Raw genomic sequence first — 7,524 nt, forward strand, 5'->3', positions numbered from 1 at the left:
GTGACTTGACTGTTAGATCTTAATTAACAGTGCATTAATTAGCACCATCATCATTAACAAACGTCGTGGGTTCGAGTGCCTCACATAACTGTATCTTAACTGTGCTCAATTAACACCGCCTTCATTAACACCGAAGATCGTGGGTTCGAGTGTCTTAATTGACTATATATTAATTAACATTACCTCAATTAATATCGCCTTCATTAACAACAATGTTCGTGGGTTCGATTCCCACACAAGGTAATGAGTTCGAGTGACTTAATTCCTAGGTCGTAATTAACTGCGCCTTAATTAGCATCGTCATCATTAACAAAGGTCGTGGGTTCGAGTGCCTCAAATAACTGTATCTTAACTACGCCTTAATTAACAGCGCCTTCATTAACACCAAAGGTCGTGGGTACGAGTGTCTTAATTAACGACATAATAATCAGGTGCACATTAATTAACATATTAATTAACATGCTTCGACTTCCACTAAGGGTGGTACGTGCGTTCGAGTGCATTAATTAACTATATCTTCAATAACTGTCTTAATTAACGGTATCTTAATCAACACCAAAGGTCGTGGGTTCGTAGCCTTAATTACCGCCAAAGGTAGTGGGTTTAACTCCCATGAAAGGTAGAGAGTTTGTAACCTCTTTGTACATCGAGTGCTCAGGCCGACAATGCCGGATTTTCCGGCTCATGAGCCATTTAATGCTATCGCATTACAAAGAATTTTTCACGACTTGGCATCGTACACATTCATACGTGATGTACTTTGACATTAGCAATAACACAAAAAAGCTGTATACTCCTCTCATCAGAAATCTTAAGGTGCATTGTCATTTGAGTCTCTGGTGTACTTGTGATGCCAAAAAACATTAGACGATGCATTTCTTATGCATGTCTGATGTCACCTTAGGAACACATCACGTCCTCTACAGAAACTCATGGTTCATTTTCATAAGGCCCCCCCCCCTGTTCTTGTGTGGCGGATAGGGTGCTCTTCAGTTGCCAACGCGCCGGTTATTTCACGTAGGCCCCGGCACGTCCACGAATACGTGACCACCTTCCCACGGCTAGACCTGGTTCTTAGCGCTGCGGAAGCGAGGGTATCATATTGTTTGTGTCGGCATCGGCGGCGTTGTCCCTGAAACCAACTCCGCAGCTGGGGTTGACTCACTATCGGCGTCAGCGGCATCAGTCAGTCGCTGCTATCTCTTCCCTCCTCCCTTTATCGTGTTGTCCGCTTGCTGCGCGCGCTTCTGCCCCCATCGTTTGCCGCTGGGTGTACACGCCGCCCCCCTCCCCCCTCTTCCTGCGAGTCTCCGGTTGTCAAAGCGCAGGCTCGAACTTAATTCCTTTCTTCGCTCCTCCTCCAATGCAACCCCTGTGCGGTGGCAATCAGAGAGCCAGATCGGTGGCGGCGGATCTGTATATGTGCACCGCCCGAGCCGAAATTGCCGCTGCCGTTCGCCACTGCGAAATTATCTGCCAGTTCTTTCTGAGCCATGAGCGAGACGACCGATGGAAGTCCTCCGTCTGCTGCTGCTGCTGCTAAACGAGCTGCCAGAGCAGAGGATTCAATTATTTGCAAATAAGCAGAGACAGCTTATTTGCTGCGCTCAAATTTCGCATTAGGAAGTAACGTAATCGTCGGTAATTTTTTTTCTTCAGCGTCCAGCGTACCTCCAAGCGGCAGAATTTCCTAACTTTGCGTCCAGCTGCTTTCGACTACAAAATGTAAAATTGAGAGGGAAAGAGAGATATGAAGTGACGAAAAAACCATGTTCATTTCAGGAATCAAGCTTAGGAAAGGCATCCCTCCCTTATGAAAATATGAGATGAGTTTCACAAGAAAGTCTGACGAGTTTTGACATCAAAGCCATTAGACTTTCTGATGAGTTTCTTTGGAATTTTCTGATGTATTCCTAATGTCATTCTATAACATATTGGCCACCGTCTTTCTGTAGAATTCTTGACGAGTGTTTTTCTTGTGAGCATGAAATGTGTTCCTAATGTGCGCTCCAAAGCAGTTTTCTTGTGACTTTCTCACGTCTTCCTAATGAATCTCTAATGAGCTTATACATTAGACTGCTGGTGCTCATATTACTCCTATAACAAAATTGGCCACCACGTGTGGTAACATTTTCTCATGTGTCCCAATGGCAGTCAGACCTTATTTAAATATGTTACCTGTGCGTGACTGTCTTTGGTGCTTGATATATGCAGCCTGTATGCATGTATGTATGTCCAGCGAAGATGCAGCACTTTTGTCAACATTTACATGGGCCCTACATATGCTGCACGTTAGACATTACTCAAAGAAATATATTTAACAAAAACATTTATTGGGCATATCAATGCTTCCTTAAATGCAGAAGGAGGTTAAATGGAAGGAAAACACAGTATCAGTCTGGATACGGATGTGATATTTTCCTTTCATTTAATCTCGCTACTTATCACTGAGGAGAGGTTGTTCTTGAGGTGGAGTGTCGTCGTCTTCAAGTAAGTGCACGTGTACCCTGCATGGTAGAAAGCACAGAAAATTAACAAAACTTGGCAATCAACCACAGAAATACACGCTGTATCACTTGCTGCAGAACGATCTGGAGATGTTATAGATAGTTCTGCGAAAAATTTATGTGGGGTCGGTTCACACAAAGTTGTTGAGGAACCACTGTGTGGCCTTTGGGTGGAGCAGTAACTACAGTAAGCAAAAATTGCTCTTGGCTGTAAAAACGTGCAACGTGGATCAGCTGTGGCGTATGTACATTTCGTGAACTACTTCAGCTATATCGGTTTCCACTTGACAAAGGACAGCAGTGTCTGTGGATTGCTAGCGTGAATGAGAAAATCTCACTAATTACTTGGCTTGGAAATGAGCGTTGGAGTGTTTGTGCACGGGCAACCCAATGCATCCCAGAGACATCCAAGTGCCAGTCGTTACAGAATATTTGCATCAGCTACGGGCACAGTTCTCATACATTCCAAGCCTACTATGTCACGCATGTGTTGGCCTCCTGAATGACGGCATACATCCAATTCAAGAAATACACCCCACCATGTCTGGTGTTTTTATCATTTAAACCCGAGCGCTGCTTTCAGAGGGAGGGCACAAGTTGAAAAACAAATGCGTAGAAGCATGATGAACAAGCTTGCATAAAAATAATTTAATAAATAAGCATGGTGGTTGCTATCCCACGTCATTATTGAGTATTCCTCTTTGTCATGCAATCCTAATGAGCGTTGACTGACACATGTCCCATTTTTGGATGCTGTATTCCTCACTGATTTTGTTGTATCAATCGGTTGCCATAGGCGAACGAAACAGATAAACAATCTAAATCTAGTGCACAGCTTGTCGTGTCAATGCATGGTAAAATGGGACGAGCACACTGGTCCTTGGAGTGAATTATGGTGCTGTCCTAGGCGCATGCTGAGGCACCGGCTAGTGAGCGTGCCCAATGTACATTGGACCAAATATGCACGTGATCAAAAGAATAGCCTACATTGCCCCTCAGAGATACAAAACAAATTTTGGGTATCTTTAACTAAGCAAGCCTCCAATGCCTGGGTGCCTTTGTCAATTCACTTGTGGATTGCAATGCACATATATTTCCAGCAAAAATAAATTAGGCAGCATATGCACAACAGTCATGTTGTGTGGTCTCCCATCCCTCGCTGCGCAAATTTTGTCCTGAAAAGTTACATGAACAGATTGAATTGAAAATTGAATCGAGAAAGGCAAGGAGGCAAGCGAGGGTTGCTTGGTTAAAGGTGGCACCAAATTTGTCCAGTACGTGTCAGAGGCACTGTACTGTATCCCTTTCACATGTGGTCAAATGTACATAGTGCAGACTGGCTGGTGCCTAAATATGTACCTATGAGATCACCATATTTCACTCAGAAGACCAGTATGCTCGTCCGACTTGGCCACACATATCCGCAATGGGGCTTCAGGCCGGATTAGGATTGTTTATCTGTTTTCACCCATGGATGAAATTTGGCAAGAGAAATCAGTCAGGCACACCACATAAATAACAATAAGTGTCAGGCAGCTCCCATTATCAATGCATGAAGAAAGGCATCCTTTGTAGATCACAAGGGATATAAACTAGTGTGTGCCGATTCACTTACTTCTTTTTATGCAAACACCATTTATCATGATTTTATGCCTTTGTATTACAACTTCTGCCATCCCCCAAATTAACTGGTGCACAACGAGTGCTATTTTTGTTAGTCCTTCCTACAACTTAAACAGTTGTTAGCCAAGGTCATGTTGCGTGGTCTCCCTTCCCTCACTGCGTAAATGTCCTGAAAAGTTACATGAACTGATTGGCAAATTCAAATAGACACAAGTTTTGCCGAGTGGACACAGCTGGTTCTCAGAAATGCACAAAAACAGTGATGCGTATCTGTTGGTATCCTGTAGTGTGTGCAACCTAGCTGTGACATTGCTGCACTAGACACACTCACAACTGCTACAATGCCTACCAGCATAAATAGGGGCAGCTTGCAAAGAAAAGAATACGAAGAAAGTGAGAGAAAAAATAGAAAGCTTACCAGAAAAGACCTCACTACTTAAGTAACTGCAGCACAATGAATACTGGCCTTCCTATTTCATTTCAAGAAATTCGAGTTCATCAAATGTGTATTTGCCAGTGACAGTTATTCTGAGAACAAAACAGACATAATTGTAAATATCAATGTTAAATAATGGTATGCACACTGCATGCTTAGACCTGTGACATATATGGCACACTACACTTCGAATTCTTACATGGACAAAAACAGCACATGTGTGTATCATAAGCAGAAAGGAAAACAGGGAAATATATGCTACAGCATAAGAAACAGTTCCAAACAAATAAAACCAAAATAAAGATGAAACATACTGCGTAATAGGCAAAAATAAAATGGACTTGCAGCCAAGCAATTGACGCGAGAAAAATACTAAACGTCAGGACATGCGAGGTGTAGTTTTAACAGAACAAGATTACGTGTGCATAATGTCTACAAACACAAATAAGCAGCAACTGGAATAAAGTTGCATAAATATTTAGCCTATTTAGCAAGATTCATTAAGTAATATGTCGATACACTTATCCACTAATGATACCGAAGCCCACTTTTGTGAACACGTTCACTTACAGCATACCTGATATGTCCATCCAGATTACATGCCGTGCTGCTGCAGCCATGGCCACGGGTTATGTGGACACTGTTGTGGGTCACGGCTTCACCACTACAAAGAGAATTCTGTGTTAACTTATAGCTGTGGCAGAATAAGACCATCACATCGTGAACACATGCAAGGAGCATGTAAAAACAGTCACGAAAACAATGCCTGTACTGGTGCAGGGTGCCAACAGAGCACAAAGTCGAAGTCACCGATGAATGTCACGATAATGGGGACCCTTCAACAAGGCAAAATTTTACATGCAGCAGCAGCGCATTACATGAATGTTTGTTTACATAACGATTCTAGAGTTTCTTTAATGACTTTATGTGACTATCCCTTGTAATGTTTAGTTACGTCAAAGTTATGGCCACACCCCTTCAAAACAAACCTGTACCAGTAGCACGCTGTGATTGCTTACATTTCTTTTCTCCTAATACTACTCCGAAATGGAAAACTTTGTAAGCAGAGATTATCTACAACGTCGAATCATTTATAAGCGAGGAAACGTCATTGCAGAGAGAATCGGTCAAGAGGTAGATGAGTCGTTATTATGCGACATCAGCAGAAATGCGGGAGCTCACGCACAAGCGCGCATGATGAATACGATTATTTCCGAACTTAATCTTTCTCATCAGAAGAAAACGCTTATCAAGATTTTCAATTCCGCATTATGGCAGTAAATTCGCGCAACTAAACTCTGACACCCAGCAAGCATCGGCATAGGTTTCACTGTTGTCGTGGGAGTTCTCTTTCCTACGTTCGCAAGGCAACCTATGCCCACACCGAGAAGCACGCACAACACGTGTGTAGTTATCAAGCACGGTTACTCACCTTTGAATGGCACGACGCGATCGAAAAGCGCCCTCCAAGTTGCCGATGCTTCGATGTTACTCCCAGCAGACATACCGGTGCATAGTGGAGGAGCAATGGCACGCTAACAATACGCATTATTTCTTCGCGACGTCCACCCAACTTTCCACGACAACCAGAGACAAAGGGAACGCACTCCACGGCATGAACATCGTTGGTCCACATTTGGCTGGCGCGCCACGCACACGGCGAGTTTGCAGCGAGACACAAGCTGTCTGTGGCACTTATGCGCACGCGAACTAAGTCATATTTAGTTACAGCAAACACAAAAACACACGATCAAACAAGCACATCGTTGCAGCTCGCACGCTGGACCGACTCGTAAACAGAGCGACAGGCTTATTGGATTGGATTGGATAGGAAATGGGATGGTGGGTGGCGCCACCAACAGGTCGGCTGGGGCCGGCCAATGCCTCGGCTAGCGTCATCTGAGGATTTGTGCGGCTGCCTAATTGCGCATAGCTGTTGCAAGACAAGCAGAACCGCAGATAAGTCTATATTGTAAGCTATAGTTTGGCATAGAAAGAAATTCTATAACGCATTTTCAATTTGAATCGTTTCTGCTATCTGCAGACAGCAAAAGCATGGCCTTCGAGATCTGAAAATGTTAACCCTATAGAAAGCCGTTGCGGTGACGTCATTCGAACGATTTTCGCTTCGGTTACCTCTCATAAAACCCGTGAATTACGCATTTCGCTGCTCCCAGTGCTACCTGCGCCGTCACTTCAATTTAAATAACTTCCTGCTGTCGTTAACATCAACTATATGGCCTCAGACATCGTTGACGTGATCTCCGAGGGACACGTGTGCAGTGTGCGATGTTTTAGTGCCAGTTGCAACAGTGTCAGTCGGAAAGCGTCAAATCTGCTCGTGTGGCGCAGCTTACGCCCCTGTCGTCCGTATCTTGCTTTCGTGTTAGTGCGTTTAATCTGCGCGGGTTGCACTACTGTCGCTCGTGCCTTCTGTGTTGATCGTGCTATCCGCGAAGATTCCTCGAAAAACCCACATGTCTCGGTAGCGTGCATTTGTCCTATGTGGTATATGCCAGAAATGTGCGCTGGCGTACGATGTGCTTTCAACCAAGTACTACAGTGCGTTCCAGCAAATAGACGCTTACGCGCAGTTTTATTTTTTTCTTTTTACCCGTCGTGGTTGGTCAGTGGCTATGGTGTTTCGCTGCTGAGCACGAGGTCGCGGCATCGAATCCCGGCCTCGGCGGCCGCATTTCAGTGGGGGTGACATGCCGAAACACCCGTGTACTTAGATTTAGGTGCACGGTAAAGAACCCCAGGTGGTCCAAATTTCCAGAGTCCTCCACTACGGCGTGCCTCATAATCAGAAAGTGGTTTTCGCACGTAAAACCCCATAATTTTTTACGCGCAGTTTTCTATGTCATGATCATGTCAATCTGCACAATTGTCGGTTTGCCACTTAAAGACTAGTAACACATCCGAGAAATCAAACTGCTCAGAACAAGGCATACGCTA

The 7,524-nt window shown here is 44.2% G+C and overlaps 1 long non-coding RNA gene across 1 annotated transcript; it reads right to left on the reverse strand.

Annotated features, from left to right (window-relative positions):
• Positions 1-2,341: 2,341 nt before the first annotated feature.
• LOC135921142 (uncharacterized) lies at positions 2,342-6,340 on the reverse strand. The gene is made up of 3 exons (XR_011513092.1): positions 5,999-6,340; positions 5,144-5,230; positions 2,342-2,507 (listed from the first exon to the last, which is right to left on the reverse strand). It is a non-coding gene; the product is annotated as an uncharacterized lncRNA (long non-coding RNA).
• Positions 6,341-7,524: the final 1,184 nt, after the last annotated feature.

This window comes from Dermacentor albipictus, chromosome 3, assembly GCF_038994185.2.
Source record: "Dermacentor albipictus isolate Rhodes 1998 colony chromosome 3, USDA_Dalb.pri_finalv2, whole genome shotgun sequence".
NCBI lineage: Eukaryota > Metazoa > Arthropoda > Arachnida > Ixodida > Ixodidae > Dermacentor > Dermacentor albipictus.